At 37.7% G+C, this 17,588-nt stretch overlaps 1 protein-coding gene across 6 annotated transcripts in view; it reads left to right on the top strand.

Annotated features, from left to right (window-relative positions):
* The window catches only part of LOC134539976 (obscurin), a 570,520-nt gene that overhangs the window by 112,276 nt on the left and 440,656 nt on the right, over positions 1–17,588 (top strand). The window lies entirely within an intron of this gene.

Here is a 17,588-nt window from a genome sequence, read left to right as displayed (position 1 = left end):
CTGCAAAAATCCAACATTTTACAGCAAAATATTTTGTTTTTGTATTCTGAAAATATTACAGATGAAAAAAAATTATTGGTATAAAGATTTTTTTGTACAAACTATTTTTTTTTTAAATCAGTTTAACCCAGTTAGCTACTTCTTAAAAAATTGTTCTGAAAATGTTTTGGTTTTTTTTTACAAAGCTTGTTACTTTTATAAGCGCAAGCTACCTTACATATTTGTGAGTGCCATGTAGCAAAATAAAATGTAAATATGCTCTCTTAATATGTTATTGTTTTTCACAATAGATACCGAACAAATACTATGTCTAGTCTAAAGAAATAAATTTGGGGAAACTTTTTTTTTAGTCTAAGGCTTACTTCAATTCAGAATAAGATGACACATTCATTTTATTAATGTACTTTAGGTTAATATCATAGCTGAAAGTCGCACGAATGAATATTACAGCTGATTCAAAAATTAACGAATAAATAATCGAAAATATATCTTGATAAAAAATTGAGGTAGGACATATTTAAGAAAGGCTTGGTTACTCAGAAATAGTCCTTGCTTAATTTTAAAGGCTTGTTACTGTATCTGTACACTGTCAAACACAGGTGTCCATTTGAGATAGTCTAAACACGTTTGATAACCTCTGAAAAAAATTTTTTTTTTAGTTATCACATGTAGGTATTTAAACGCAAACACTCACTAAATTTCCTGTTGTTATGTTAGTCCCAAATATGAAAAAAAAAAAAAAATGGTTGTCTGTAAAGTCGGTTAACGGACGATAGTTTAACGTGACAACGTCATAAAAAAACATTGATAAAATGATTGATCCAGAAGAAAAGGAAATATCATATTCGGCCTGAGACTGAGCCGTAATAGGCTTCTGCAACCAAACCATTAAAAATATTATATTCTTTGAGGAAGAATTTTTTTTTAATTTGAATCATTTTTATTGAATTATCACTATTTTGTATGGATACAAAGGAGTGAAAAGAAATGTACAATTTAATTAATAAATTTACTTTTAGATGCATTCATTCATTAATTCAAATATATTTATTACTATTGAAATGTTGCGTGCGCCGTATTTATTTTTAGAAGTACAAAACATTTTTTTACACCAGCCAGAATTCTAACCGACATCCTATGAATTGAAACTTTGCGACGCTGACCGCAAGACCACGAGACCATACATGAAAACAAGTAGTTTCAAATGATATATTAATTTTTATAAACTTTTTTTCAGGGTAGGGGAACAATATTATTTCGTTTTTATAACACGATTTGATAACAAATACGCATCCCAAATACACCAAACTTATTTATAATGTTACAATATTTTTTAAAACATTGTGCAAAATATCCCGGGTGTAATTTGAATTATTATGTGTAACTGTAAAACTCCATTGTTGGTTCAAAACGTATTTGAATATTCAACATTACTTTTAAATAACCGTACCAATTGTGCTGAAATTCGGTAGACGATCGTTAAATTACATAATATTAATAATTTAAACGACGAAAATATGACTGAAAAGTCAAATCGATGGTTGTTCCAATCGAGTGGAAGAGAGATGGCACGCATGCGTACAATGAGCAAACACGTCACATCCGTAGTGGGACATCCGTAGTGGGACACTTTTTCGTGCATGCAGCTGGCGTTCATCGATTTATTAGACGTTGTCACGTCAAAAAGTTATTTTAGTTCAGCAACTCTTAAATTGAATTTAAACATGAAAATCTAGTAATTTTTTCCTGGTTGATTATACAAATTTCAGTAAAATTTTGGTAAGTTACAATAATAACACAACTTTATTTACAACTTGACAGTTTGACTTGATCGACGTATTAGTTTAAACTAATATGTTTAATTATTTGTTGCTGGATTACACAGGAAATTTTTTTTCTATAATTTTACAAATGATTCCTTTGCAAACCAATTGTCAAGAAATAGTTTTTTACTACAAGAAAGATAGTGTAAATTTGTAAAACACATGGCTATGTTTTTTTTTTTTTTGCAAATGTGAAATACGTTTTTCTAGACAATACTGAGTAGTTTGTACGAAAATTGGCACTTAATTTTATATTTTAATTAGTAATTAGGCAGATTCTTTTTAAACCGTAGACACTATTATCGAAAATTTAATAATTTGACTTTATTTGTTGTATTATGTTTATTAATGTTGGTAGTTAATACTGGAAAGATATTCAGGGAATATTTATAAATAACTTTAACTATTGGAGGTACTGGGACAAAATAAAGCATAAATGCCCTGGTATGGATCCGAACCCAGCAGTACCGCGAAAACTGTTTTGTAGTGATAAAGTTGCTTTCATGTAAATGTACAATTGTACAAATATCTGTAAGTTGACATGAATATTTATGTTCCATTACACAAAATAAAATGTACTGTATGTGGTCCGGACCCATCCCTTCCACGATTTAAGAGAAGAAATCACAAGCGAACACAGAATAACAAAATTACAGCAACGTAACTACACAAGGTTACAGAGAGATTATTTTGTGATTATTGGAATGCCTCGTGGGCTACAATAATGCATTTCCTCACCATTATAGTCTGACATGCCTTATATACAGTAATGGCAGCAATTATATTTTCTAGTAATCTATATTTAATGCAATTTTGTACACGTGTTACTGTAAGCATGTCTTTCATACAAACTTGACACTTTTTCAGTTTTTTTTGGTAACTTTAATATATATATGTTTTTATGACTTTTAATGTAATTATCAAACAGATGAATTAAGAACATAGTATAGAAAACGATTAAATAAAAACAAAAATATACAATGTTCAGTTTTCTTTTTTAAGTCAAATAATCACAAATTTATATAATGGTTATTCTGGACTTCCTCCTTTACACAATACTGGCTACGGCCTTATACTGGAATTTGGAAAACCTATTGCATGACAATTGTGTTGTCCTTTCTCTGCTCTATTTCTTGGTCGTGACCTTATGTTTGTCGTGATCTTGCCGCCTTTAACGATCTCGTTTACAATCACCTGTCCCGAAGTTAGGCCCACTGCCTAGGTTATTCTAGTGTATTTCACCCGGTCTTTGTGACGCGTTAGAGTAATGTAACATTCTGTTATTTCCATCTATTTCCAGGGCCTCAATTATTGACCAAATTATTTTGTGGCGATAACACTGTTTTTTCAGTGTCGTTACTACATGCAGATTTCCCAAGAGTAGTAAAAATAAAATAAATAATGTAATTTGCCACATATATAGCAAGTTATAGAGAATAAAAAAATTTTTAAAAATTTTAACTTTTTTATTAGAATTGCATAATCAAATAATACACTGTAATTTTTTATGTAACATTAATATTCATGTAAAATTATAGATATTTGTTGATTTATTCATCACTAGGGAACTGGCGCCAGACTAGACTCAAACAAATTTGTGCATAAACTAGTCGTTCATTGGCTGCCGCTACATGATTCGGTCAAATATGTTTCGGTGTTTTTCATTGGTTTTAAGTCCTGCAGGAAGTGTCAAATAACCAGTGAACGTTATTACAACGGCCATCCAAGTCTAGATAAGTTTTAAAATCTAAACTGTCACCGAATAGTTACAGTCACGATTATTTAGCGGATGTAATGGCATAGTAAACTTGAAGTACATGTTCATATACCTCACGTTGGTGCTCTTGACAACTATGAGCCAATTATAAACAAGAAGTGGTAACCCACTCCTCCAAAGGATGTGACCTTGTTATCAACCAATGAGCACTATAAAAACGCTTGTTTGTACACAGGCAAGTTAATTCTAGCCTGGTGTGAAATAAATACACTTGAAATAACCGTGGTCCTACCAAAATGATGCACGTATTTTGCAGGCATCTTCCTATCTTTATGTAGCTTTGAGGCATGAGCATGAGACACTATGTCAAATAAACTTTTTTTTTATGAGAGCAGTTTAAAGATTTAATTTTAAACAGTACCTAACTTATTTACTCAACTATTTTCTACACAAAATATGTGGCTATAGCTATAGGGAGACCGGAAAAATTCGCGAATTCATTTCGCAAAAGGCTAAATTACAAATCTTTATACCTCAGTGCTGCCTCTGCTATTGGCTCACAACTCACCTGGATGACTCTGGGCAATGAGAAACACCCAACCAAAGCTTTATCGAATCACAGGCTGCTACGCTGGCACGTCTCACAAGACAGCAGCCAATCAGTGAGTGGCATTTGACCGAGTGTACGTAGAACTATCGAGTTCATCCTATAGGTCATTGAACCCGCGAATTTTTCCGGTCTCTGGCTATAGGAGTTGTCAATACCTGAGTGTTATAGAACCCTCTTGACTTGACCGTTTGGCAGATGTCCTGCCGTTTAGGGGCAAAATCGTTAGGTAGGTGTAACCTACCATAACAAGTTTTTGACATATCGTGTTGTTTGCCACTAGAAAGAACGGCAATCGGTGGTCCAGTTCATGGCTAAAAATGCATCTCGCCCAAACGTGGACATAGGGTCTTGTGCCTCCGAGGTAACGATGCATAGTCTTTGGTTGACGATCTGCAATCATGTTATCTTCTCGGTGTTACGGTCCCTGGACACTGATTTCTGAACCGACATCGCGATGGCCGACCCAGGGGACGTGATAGGTGTTGGCTTCCAGCCACCCACCTTGTGGCTTCCCCGGCTGTCTCGCTGGACAGTCCAGCCCTGGACCACGATCTTCCAGTGCATGGCTTCTGCTGTTCGGACCCGGGCTTCGCTTCTCCTGAGCTGTGGCTTCGTCAGGGGTGTATGTGTGTCGGTGAGGCGGGATGATAAGCGCGACGCTCGCTGGTGCTTCTAGCGCGGTGTCTCCTCTGGACTGGCGCGCAGTCTTCTCGACGTCACAGGATAACTGTGAAATTTGAGCGGTGACCGTAACATTATATCGCCGAGAAATGAAGATAAAGGCGTAATGCAAGTCCCTTAAGTTCTTTGAAGAATCTGTACCGGTTGTTTTACGCAAAAAAATTACCCTGAAAACACGCTTTTTAGCCTTTTTAACGCTTCTAAAAATACATCTTAAAAATTTAATCCGAAATCAAAAGTACTTTTCGGCCCTCAGTGAACTCTTGAATGCTTTTCGTAAGTAGACCCCGCTCGGATATCTCGAGTAGTTTTGGAATCGCGTTGTTTTCCCTGAAGCTCTGCACCGCGTGTGTGCCCGGGTCGGCGGGGGCCTTAAGGCGACTGTGCACGCCAGTCAGCACTCCCGCACTCCAGTGGCGAGGCGAGGCCACGAAACAATTCAAATACACGCGTAACCGCCGCCTGGCTCCGTCGTTCCTTCGGCTTCTCATTAGCTTTTTTATAAAATAAAATATTTTAAGTTAAAAAAAGTATTTCTACTTCAACTATTACTATCAGCAAACCAAATATAGCTAATGACAAATCTACCTTTTAAAATTTTTAATAACAATGAAAATTTTACATTTCTTTCAATTACTGCGCTGCCTAATTTTTTAAATTAAAACAATTAAAAAAAATTTTTAATGGAGATCAAAAGAGATCCTGGCCACATGTCAACACTGCAGTTTGAGGCCAACGTCAAACAGGCGGGAGTGGCTTGTAATAAGTATAAAAGTCAAATGCGTGTACAACTGATCTTAGGATGCACATGTTTAACAGGCAAATAAATATTATCATCACATCACCATGAAGATGATCTACCATACATTGACGACATTTTATATATATTTTTTTATGTCTTGATAGTTAGAAAATTTTGGTAATTATTCCGTATCACGTTTCCAGGTTTATCCCTTAATACTGATGGCATGATACTGTATACATTGATGAAGAGGCACATGATGCTTACTGTTTTAATATCCCGAAATATCCCGGACATAAAGAAAACCTCGAATATAACAACACAAACTAATTATGTGAGGTTTTGACAATTTTTTTGTTTTTGTATACATCATGCGATCATAATTCATTTTCATAACACAAGTTTTTTTTCATGTTCAGGATCTTTCGACGTACTAAATTAAAACATAATGTAACATTGAATCAATTGAATCATGCCATCAGGATAAAGGGATACGAAACTTTTACCGATATATTTATTAGCATAGTCTGGAAAAAAATCGTGGATAAAGTGACCTCTATGATGGACTCCACAGGTCTCTACATACCCGATCAAAAGTCCCCTGTTCATTGGCTGCTGACTTGGACGACGTCTGAAACGGGTTACTCCGTCAGTCAACAATTTTTTGGTTAATGGTTTGTCATTGGTTCAGAGTCCTCCAGATAACCCGTGAGTAGGGGCAAGCATTTTTTGCGAATAAATCTGAACACCTATTGGAACTGCATCAATGTATACCCGCATCAGCGGTTTCTTCCTTGTGATTGTCGGCCGTCTGCGAGAGAAGTAGTTGCCGTATTTAGCTGAGCCGCTCAGGACGCGTTTGCTTTTGCAATGAATTACTGTGATTGGCGTTTTAACAATCGTCTTGTACCTGGAAGAAACTCACCCAATCACGAAACACAGGCGATGCGACAGTGTTTTAACTTTCAGCTAGTCTCGGAATCTTTTCGCGAAATCTGCATGACCCTACCCGTGAGCCAATTTAAGAAGCAACTTGAAGGTGTAAGTATTTGAATGTTAGCTTGTCGCAAAACAAATCCACGAATTTTTTTTCCAGTCTCTATTTATTTGGTTGTTTGGTTTGGTCTTGCGTAAGGCCTACCGCTGCCAGGGAAATTTCGCTGAAGGAACTTCATTGCCGTTATACCAGGTAGATAGTCATGTAAATTAACCCCCAGATTAATTAAAATTTTTGCCGAATATATTCGGCAAGACGTTTAACTTTAAATACCTGTAATTTTGTAACACTCGTGCAATTTAACCAGGGACTGTATATCACGTCTTCGGGTGCTTGAGTCAAAGTAAACCAGCTGAAAGAAAGCCGAATCATAATGCAAAATTACAAAAAAAAAAGATATCCTAATATATGTAACCAAAAAAAAAACGTATCTGTTCAGACATGCAGAGGAACATGAATTCTAGTCAAAATTTATTTAATTTCTCGGAATGTTACAGTCACAGGCGACGAGGTGTTCACAGATTCACTCGGCAGCAAAGTAGACTTGAAACTCGTATAAGCTCATATACACCTGCTGCACTTGTGTGATTGGACTGCATATCTCCTGACACACCTTGGACGACTACAATCCTGTGCACAAAAGGGGGGGGGGATTTCTGTAATTTTACAGAAGGTTCCTTTGGAAACCTGTTGTCAAGAAATAATAGTTTGTAATGATACGACAAAGATATTGTAACTTTGTACAACTCATGACTATGTTTTTGTTTTTGCATATATGAAATGCGTTTTTCGAGTTAATACTGAGTATTTCTTACGAAAATTGACGCATCATTTTATATATTAATTCAGGTTTCATTTATGCATATTTTTGAACCAATGAAAAGATAATAGAATATTAAATTATTTTATTTTGTTTTATTATGCTTATTAAAGTATGCAGTTAACACTGGATAGCTATTCAGGGAATAGTATACAAATAACTTATACTATTGGAGGCACTGGGACAACATGAAGCATAAATTTTCGGGTAAGAATCCGACCCCAGTATTACTGTGAACATTGTTTAGCAGTGATGCATTTATTTTCATGTGAATGCACAAATTTACAAATATAGTCAATTTTACACGAATATTTCTGTTACAAATACAAAAATATATATACAGAGTGATTATCGAGAAGATGAATTCACGACTTGATCATGCGAAATTCAGTCCAATGGTTGAAAGACCTCAGATAAGACCACTAAAATTTCTTCGAACATTTGTGTTGAGCCTAGAGTGACAAGAATCCTCGAAGTGATCGCTGCTCTATAAATGGTTTAAGAAATATTTTTGGAAACAGCTAATCATTAAATATTATAAAAATAGCTGCATGGTTCACAGTGTTCATTAACATTTTTAAGCCTAAAATATTATTAAATAATTAAATCTTTTTGGAAGTAGTACAAATTGACATTGTCCATTGTTCCAGTAAATTTACTAAATGATGCAGTCAAATTAACAATAAGTTGTAAATGTACTCATGCACGCATATGTAAATTTATTCACAGAGTGTAAAATCACACCTATAGCTTTGGCATGAACACAAAAAAATAATTCTTTACTTTTACAAAAGGATCCTTTGGAAACCGGTTGTCAAGAAATAGTTTGTAACACTACAAGGAAAATATTGTTACTCTGTACGACACGTAGCTATGGTTATTTTTGCATATATTAAATACGTTTTTCTAGATATAACTGGGTATTTATTACGAAAATTGTCTCATGATTTTATATTTTAATTGAGGTTTCATTCTAGCATAATTTTTCAACCATGGAAAAAAATAATTTAATTTTAAATAATTGGAATTTATTTTGATTTATCAAGCTTATTAATGTGCGCAGTTAATACTGGAAAGCTATTCAGGGAACGGTTTCCAGATAACTTTAAATATTGGAAGTCCTGGGAAAACAAAGCATAAATACCCGGGTAAGAAGTGTTACTGCGAACACTATTTTGTAGTTGTTTTCATGTAAATGTAAACGTTTACGAATATCTGAATTTTTACACGAATATTTATGTTTAGAGACCGGAAAAATTCGCGGATTCATTTCGTGGTAGGCTAGACTCTGAACTCGTTCACCTTCATTCTGACCGTTTACCTGGTCTCTTAAGCCAGTGAAAAACCTTCAACAAAAGAAGAATCAAATCACAAGCATCCCACTCAAAGCGTGTCGCGAGTCATTATCCAATGTGCAATTTGTCCTAGTACATAGAGGATCGTGGAGTCTATCCTAGAGATCATTGAAACTGCGAATTTTTCCAGACTCTATTTATGTTCCATTAAAAAAACAAAAACAATTTACAGCGTGATGACAAAATACATACGTTTTCACTTTAGATAATATTTTTAATTGAGCACAATAGTACAAATACACCAACAGTCGTAGGTGTTAAAATTGCACTAACATCGATGGATTTTTGTACAAAAAAAAACACTTTTTTTTCACAGCATGTAGCACCACCAACTGTGGTTCGCGGTTTGCTTGAGGTTTTTTTAATTTATACGTGTAGTATCAGCACACCAATCACACAGCCATTTTGCGCTGGGTCAAAAAGCGTCCCGAATTACCCAGCCAAATACGGCAGTGGCGTATTTCTCTTGCACACAGCCGCAAATGATAAGGGGAAAAATGTAGGAAGGGACAGGGGGGGATACACGAGCGGGAACATCTTATTGGAAACCAGTGAGCGATTGGATTGTTCACGAGAAAAAAAAAATATATTCTGCCCCTTTGATAATTTGTATGAGTTTTACGCTCTCTTCCACATCCCTACGAGTGGTCTCCATATGTTCACTGTCTCTACACAACGTCTTGGATTGACGATGAATTTTTCTTTTTGAGGGATAGGGGCAGTGTCTGGGGAAACTTGCAAGTCAGCCATCAGGCCCTTGACATGCCCCCTTCCTCCCATCACGGGTCTGATCACTGAGTACCATCGTGCATTCAACGGAGAGTTTAAAATAATAAAAATATTAACGCTGGAATTCAATTATTTTGAATATTTTTTTTGGACATGGTTTAGCATGATTAGTTGAAAATAATAATAGATATCCATATTTTCTCACACAAATTTTTAATTTAAAACGTAACAAAGAAAAGTTATTGCACATGAAATGATCTGTTTGTGTTTATAACACTCAAAAATTCAGCTTAACATAAGTATATAAGATTTACCTTCCCAAAAATTTTGCACGTAAGATATTTTTTCAAATGATAATAATTATATATATATATAAAATATTAGATTCAAGTTTTCAAGTATTGAATGTTTGTGAACACAGAGACTGTATAGTTAAAACAACCCCATAGTTCGGCTTATAAACTTTCCCTAAACTTTTCCTATTGGTGACAGTTTTCTTTAGGAACAGTATTTAGTGCGTAACGTCGTTTTCTTGTCGGAGTTACTGTTTAGTTCTAATGTTATGGTTTTCGCAGCTACAAAGTTCAGCGCAAACTTGGCTTTCCTGACATAGCCCAAGGGATCATTAACTATAAAAGCTGCATGTGTGTGAAACAAGTAGTGAAAAGGTTTCCAAATTCTTCCGATGCTATTACACCCCGGTGTATAAAAAGAAACACATTTTTGGTGGTCATTTGTGTTACGTATTTCTAAGAGATTTTAATTTGATCAATTCGCTATAATAAATTTTCAGAAAAAAATTTTGATCACAGTTTTCTTATTGAACTATTGATAGAAACTGGAATAATTCTCGGTTTCTGTGATCTATAGGTTCGACTCCACGATCCTCTATGTACTGCTAATTGGCTACTGACTCGTGACACCTGTTAACTGAGATGCTGTGATTCGATACTTCTTTTGTTGAGGGTTTCCCATTGGCTGAGAGTCCTTCAGGTGATCTACTGGTTCAATCACTGAAGCAGCATGAAGGTAAACTATTTTTGATTCTGGCCTATCTCCAAATGAATTCACGCATTTTTTTCCTGTCTCTAACTATCGACTATCGTCAAATTCCTTTCAAAGGGAGCGTCACAAAGTCCTGAAAGGCCGGAGCGACTCGTCCTTTCAGAAGGCTGCATTAGTGAATCTGAAAGGATCATTGGAACTGTTTGGAAGGTGAACATCCTCCAAGATACACTTTTCAAGGAAACTTTTGGCCAAAGGGTCGTTTATGTAGATGTTTGGAAACAACTTAAATCATTTTTGGACGACCTCGCCAAGAGTTTAACTATTATTTGACGAAGATTTAACATTAATTTCTATACATCATGTTTCGTTGCTGTCCTGTGACCGGTTGATAGTTCACCATGACTAGAGACTGGCAAAATTCGCGAATTCATTTCGCGATAGGCTAAAATACAAATAGTTATACCTCAGTGCTGCCTCTGCTATTGGCTCACAACTCACCTGGATGACGCTGGGCCAATGAGAAACACCCAACCAAAATTTTATCGAATCACAGGCTGCTACGCTGAGACGTCTCACAAGACAGCAGCCAATCAGTGGGTGGCATTTGACCGAGTGTACGTAGAACTATGGAGTTCATCCTGCAGGTCATTGAACCCGCGAATTTTTCCGGTCCCTAACCATGTCATTACGGGCACATGTGTTCAATGCAGAGCTATTTCAAGCCTAACGAATAATTAAAATATTTACTGCGTCTCAAACGACAACATTATATTCAATATTTAAAAAAGAAAAAAACGCGTTATTTTGTATACATAATATAAATATCTTATTATGTATTAAATATATATTAATATTTTCAAGTTAAGATCATTAATGGACACTTTTTTTTTGAGAGAGAGAAAGGTAGGGGTAAGATTTGGTGGCTCCTTCGACCTTTTCTTGGTCGAGTTTAGAACTGCAGTTTGCAAAAGTATTTTGTTTCTATGATATTACTTTTTTCCTAATTATTATTGGGTTTTATGAATAAGCAATGTTCAATTGTTTTAAATTGTTCTGCTATTAACCTTAAAAAACTGTGCGAAAAAGTGAATTTAATAAGTTATTTAACTGCATTGACTGCCGCGACTGTTTACAGCCTGCGACGTGTCTACGTGAGAGACGTAAACACGTCCAGGGGTAGCAGGCCGGTGAACAAGTGAACTTTTATGACAGAATTTTACAATGGCCTACTACAGAGGCACAACGTGCTATGGTGTTTGTTCATGAGGGTTGATCAGCCCCTAACGTGACGAGCCTGCATAGCTGATTACTTCATCTTTTTAAATTATCCTGTATTAGCAATATGGTCAAAATAAAATTAAACATATTTTCCTTTTTTACTCCCTCAAAAATACGGGGTTATGACAATACTATAAAAAAAAGTAATACAATAAAAAACAATCGTGAATTATACCATAAAAATAAGTTTGCTACACTCGTTTACTGCAGAAAACAGCTGCGAGAAATATTTATTTGTTTAATTTCAACAGCAATGTGAAAATACCCAGATTAATTTTTCTTTGATTGAGTGGTTTGGAATATATACTACTTTCTGCAAAATAAATAAATATGAAGGTCACTACCAAAGCGTTCAGTATAGTGTTGGACAGATTTTTTTCCCTTCTTTTCTCCCCAAAACATTGACAAACTTGGTGCTTGACTGGTTTGTGGAATGGACTTGTTGAGGTGATCGCTAGGGCGCGGAGCGAGCTCGCGAAGGCGCTGCAGTAGTCAAGCACTGCGCTCGCACTCGGGAGTAGTGCGTTCTGTCGCTCGTCCGTCCGTGTCTGTTCCTGCTCCGATCGCTTGGAGCAGGCTCCAAGGGTTCCCTAGCCCGATGCGGAGTCGACGTGGTGAGCGACGACACAGCTCCGGCACTAGCCTGGACTTCTAGCAGAGGTTGGATAGGCCTCTACCGGACCACGGGTTCACTGGGTGACTGAGGGGTCCCATAGTGATGTAGGCGCCAGCAGTGCTGATAACTAGGGACACCTGTATTTCGCGAATACGTTTCATGTCAAGGTATTTCACAAAATACTGTAGCTTTTCTCCTGTGGTTATTGGCTGAGGTCGGTGAGAGGTGTCGTCCCGCTCTTGACGGGGCCAATGAGAATGTGGTCACCGTACTGCTGCACCCTCACAATTTGCCATGACTCTTAGAAAAAGCTACAGTGTTTTGTGAAATACGTTGACATGAAATGAAATCACGAAATACAGGTGTCCCTACTGATAACGTCTCAGAGCTTAGGATGCAGCCAATTGACTGGTTAGCTGATTGAGGCTGGGCGGTGAAGGCGGTGTCTATGTTGGGATTGGTAGTCTCAGCCTCTGGACATAGCTGGATCTCCAACACCTCTCCTGTTTCGCGTATCCACGCCCGTGGGGTCCCAGGCCGGTAGGACTCGGGCCAAGAGGGATGGGTCAACGAAGCAAAAGGGGGAGCAATCCCTTGTACATAGGGACTGGAAAAATTCGCGGTTTCAATGACCACTAGGATAGACTCCACGATTATCTATGAACTCGGGCAACTATCACCTTGGTCATTGGCTACCGACTCGGGACAACTGTTTACTGCGATTCTAAGATTCGATACTTCTTTTGTTGAGTGTTCGCCATTGGCTCAGAGTCCTTCAGGTAAATTGCAGTCCAATCACTGACGCAGCATTAAGCTAAACGAGTTTGGATTCCAGCCTGTCTCGAAAGGAATCCGCGAATTTTTCCGGTCTCTACTTATACAGTTTACTCTTCTGTCCGCAGCCCAGCGCTGCGCCTCGCCTCGGGCCGACATGTTCACCGACGGCCCCAGTGCACTCACGTCTATTTCCTGGACGGAACACAAACATTCACGGGGAATTACAGTTCGCACACCCGCGTGAAAACAACTGCACGACTGCAGCATAGAGCTCTCAGTGAAACTGGGTTCGGATTCTTACCCGGGCGTTTATGCTCTTGTGTTGACCCAGCGCCTTCCAATGGTTAAACAGTTCCCTGAATACATTTACAGTATTAACTGCGCCCATTAATACGCATACCAAATTGAAAATATTACAACTATGGATTTTTCGGTTATCTTTTCCATGGTTTAATGCTTAAATGAAATATGATTAAAAATATAAAGCGAATGGTCAATTTTTGTAATAGATACTCAGTATTATATAGGAGAGAAAAAAAAGTATTTCATAAATGCAAAAATTTACGTAGCCATGTGTTGTATAAAGTTACAATATCTTTCTTGTAGTATTGCAAACTTTTACTTGGCTACTGGTTTCCAATGGAATCTTTAGTATAAAGTACAGAAAATGTTTTTTTTGTAGTTAGGTTTGGTTCATATGAAGGCACTGATATGTTTTTGGGAGTTCAGGGACATAGAAAATCGACCTTACACCCACGAGGAAGAGCTACACTAGCGTGCTTTAGGAACCAACACCAGAAACAAAGATGGCGACGTCCTTCAGATGAAAACACGATGGTGTCTCCACCATGAAGTTAAATATCAACATAGCTGCCACCAACACAAAAAAATAATATGGCGATGCTACTGTAACGAAAAGCGATAAATACAAGAGTGGGGCGCTCGATGGCAATATTGTAATGATAATTGCAACTGTCAGGAGTGGGATGCTCGATGGCGATGCCGCCGTATGGAAAGGTGCAACGTTTGAGAGCATGGTGCTTTATGGTAATGTAACGAAAAGTACAACATTCGGTAGGAGACACTCGTTTCCAAGATGGCGTTACAACTAAGTAATAAATTTTACAAAGCCCAGGTAAATTTTATGTATTAAAAATTAATTCTAAATTTTTTTTTGGGATTACCTGTTTTATTAGTAGATCTCTACTAATGGCTTTCATATTTTTTTACTTTAACGTGTGTTTTTTTCCAAGTAGCCCTTATTTGTGAATTAACTGAAAAAAATATTTTAATTTTATCTGTTTTTTTTTATCGGCTTAATATTCCTGTAGACACAGAGAAAATAAATGCTGCAGCTGTCTAAAACAAATTGGAGAATCTGTTTACTTAATATTTGGCTCATCTCACTGGAAAGTCTGCCGACCCCTGGCCTAGAACAGGGATAGCCAGCTTCACTCTTTTCGAGGGCCGCAAATATTTGTTTCAAACTAATCTGAGGGCCAGACACGTATCAGTAATATTACGTTTATAACGACGAATTTTTATATCTTGCTATCTGAAGCATCCGTGCTTCGCTACGACAGTCCATGGACAGAATAATTTTCGCTACGACGTCCATGGACAGAAAACACTCTTCGCTACGATAGTCCATGGACATAACACTCTTCGCTAGGATAGTCCATGGACATAACACTCTTCGCTACGATAGTCCATAGACAGAACACTCTTCGCTAAGACAGTTCATAGACAGAACACTCTTCTCTACGACAGTCCATGGACAGGAAACTTCGCTATGACAGTCCATAGACAGAACACTCTTCGCTACGGCAGTCCATGGACAGAACACTCTTCTCTATGACAGTCCATAGACAGAACACTCTTCGCTAAGACAGTTCATAGACAGAACACTCTTCGCTACGACAGTCCATAGACAGAACACTCTTCGCTATGACAGTCGATAGACAGAACACTCTTCGCTATGACAGTCCATAGACAGAACACTCTTCGCTACGACAGTCCATGGACAGAACACTCTTCGCTACGACAGTCCGTGGACATAACACTCTTCGCTACGACAGTCCATAGACAGAACACTCTTCGCTAAGACAGTTCATAGACAGAACACTCTTTGCTACGACAGTCCATAGACAGAGAACATGCTTTGTGTTTTCCCAGTACCACCAATAGCTAAAGTTATTTGTAAACCGTTCCCTGAATACCTTTCCAGTGTTAACTGCATAGTAAAACAAAATAAAGTCCAATTTATAAATATTCGATTATCTTATCTATGGTTTAAAAAAAATACTTGAATTAAACATAAATTAAAAAATAAAATTACGGGATAATTTTCGTAATAAAACTCAGTATTATCTAAAAAAGTATTTCATATACATACAAAGTTGCAATATTTTTCTTGAAGTATTACAAAATATTCCTTGACAACCGGTTTCCAAAGGAATATTTTGTAAAACTACTGAAAGTATTTCTGTGAGTAGTGGAGCCGCCCTGCGAATGGCAGTTAGTCGCTCGCCGGCGCTGGGCGCGAGGGGTCCTGGGTTCGGGTCCCGGACGAGGCATGGGTGTCAATTTGCAACAGTCAGAATTGCTCACCCAACACGCCAAATTCAACGGAACTGTCAATATATAAAAAAATATGTCACAAAGACGGTAATAGTTAGCTGTCAGGTGAATAAAGGTTTAACAAAGAGCCAAACATTTAATAATGAGAATACGTCGGAGCCGCATTCCACAGGGCGTAATTATTCCGTGTCGGTATCACGTATACAAGCTTATCCCATTGATCCTGATTGCATGATGCTGTTTATATTGGTTCTGTGGTACATTATTAGAGACCGGAAAAATTCGCAGATTCATTTCGCGATGGTCTGAAATTCATGCACGTATTACCTTTAAGCTGCTTTTGCTATTGGCTCACTATTCATCTGGGCGACTCAGGGCCAATGAGAAATCCTCAACCAAAGAAGTAACGAATCTCGGGCAATCACCAGTTGAGACGACTCAGAAGTCAGCAGCCAAAGAACAGGCGTTATTTGCCCGAGTGTACAGAGGACTGTGTAGACCATCCTGGAGGTCATCGAAACCGCGAATTTTTCAGGTCCCTATACATTATGCTTGCTGTTTTAATTTACATCGAAAGATCGTTGACAAAAAAATACTGTAATATCACAATACAAAAAAAAGATATATATATAATCAGGTATATTGGAATTTTTTTCCTGTTGTATGCATTTTAGAATCATAAATCATTGTTACATAAGAAATGTTTTTTTTACGTATAGGATCTTTCAACGTACCAGATTAAAACAGCAAGCATCGTGTATCACTGGTTCAATGCATGCAGGATCGTGCCATCAGGATCAAGGGGCGAAGTTGCGGTTGCGCTACTCGGGAGCGTCCACCCTCCAGACCTGGTGTGTAGTTCTTGTTTCATGCTCGACCCACACTGGCGGAGACTGTCGAGTCCGCTCTTGTCGAGTCAGCTTCGCTGGCGCCTGATCCTGTTTTGAAACAAAGCCGATGGCCTGGGGGGGGGGGGGGGGGGGCAATTTGTGGGAAAAGTATGTATTTTTTTTTGCATTTGGCTACATTTTTTTGAATCTCTAGGGCTCTAGGGGGGTGGGCAACTCCCCCCCCCCACCCCCCCTGGCGACGCCCTTGTTTTGAAAATTTTAAATTATTTACCGATGCTCTAGCAAAAAATTACAGACATTCAATACGGCTGCCAAGACAAACGACAAGATGGTTGGATGCCACGAAAGTCTGGTAATTGGCACTAAAAGGGGGATAAAAATTATCTCAATATGGCGGCAGTGCACTTTAGCAGATGGAATGTGTACTACCCAAACGAAAGGGAGGGAGTAATCCCTAGACAATTCTTCTGTATAAATGACATGTTCTGGAATGTTTTAAAATCGATCTGTAAGCTGACTCCCAATCTACCCTCAAAGGGCGCATGTTTGGGAGGACAGAAGACGGTCCTAACACAGTCAGGTCGTCAGCTCAAGCCTCGACAGCTCTGCGGCGGGATTCGCTCCTTGTCGCTCCTAGTGGCTCGCCTACATCCGTGTGTTCACCTGTGGGCGGCGGCAGGGAAGCCTTCATTTCACAGACGAGAGAGCCACACCCGAAGTTCTCCGAAGTTCATGCTCGTTTTTTTTCCCGTTCTATCTCATTGTATAAACCGGTGTGGCATTAAATTTTGCGGTCGATTAGGATAAGTTAGCTAAATTATAAATACTTTAAAACATTGTGGATGGTTGGTTGTATTAGGTAAGTATAGCTACATTAAAAATACTGCAAAATCTTTTTATGGTTGCTTAGCAAATAACTTTTTAATATGTAGTTATCCAGGGCTATGAAACCGTTTACATGATTTCACAGTATCTTTAATGTAGCTATCCTAACCAAATCAACC

This window comes from Bacillus rossius, chromosome 16, assembly GCF_032445375.1.
Source record: "Bacillus rossius redtenbacheri isolate Brsri chromosome 16, Brsri_v3, whole genome shotgun sequence".
In the NCBI taxonomy this organism is placed as follows: domain Eukaryota; kingdom Metazoa; phylum Arthropoda; class Insecta; order Phasmatodea; family Bacillidae; genus Bacillus; species Bacillus rossius.
The sequence above is the reverse complement of the archived record's forward strand: the minus strand, read 5'-3'. Positions and strand labels throughout refer to the sequence as shown.